Genomic DNA, 520 nt, shown 5'->3' with positions numbered 1-520 from the left:
ATTTGAATGAAAATAATTTGGATAAATGGAGAACATTAATAAATTAAAGAAAGCAATCATAAGTCTGAAATACCTCAAATTATATTAAATAAAATATTCAAATTTAACATGGATATTCATAAATTAAATTGGAAAAGTAAATAAAAGGAACATTGAACCTGGGATTGAGAGTCACTCCTAAAACTAAGAGAAATCCTAAATCCTAAAACTAGATCCTAATAGAGAGGAGAGAACCTCTCTCTCTAAAAACTACATCTACTCCTAAAATTGTGAATGTGAAAGCTTATCTTTATGAATGGATACATTCTCCCACTTTATAGCCTCTAATCTATGTTTTCTGGGCCGCAAACTGGGTCAGAAACAGCCCAGAATTCACTGGTTGCGAATTCAAACATGCTGATTTTTCGTCACTGCGACGCGTCCGCATGGATCACGCGGTCGTGTCACCTATCGTCAGGGCAACTATGGTATATTATATATCAAATCGAAGCCCCGAACGTTAGATTTCCAACGCAACTAG

The sequence above is a fragment of the Arachis ipaensis genome, chromosome B04 (genome assembly GCF_000816755.2).
Source record: "Arachis ipaensis cultivar K30076 chromosome B04, Araip1.1, whole genome shotgun sequence".
NCBI classification, from domain to species: Eukaryota; Viridiplantae; Streptophyta; class Magnoliopsida; order Fabales; family Fabaceae; genus Arachis; species Arachis ipaensis.
The sequence above is the reverse complement of the archived record's forward strand: the minus strand, read 5'-3'. Positions refer to the sequence as shown.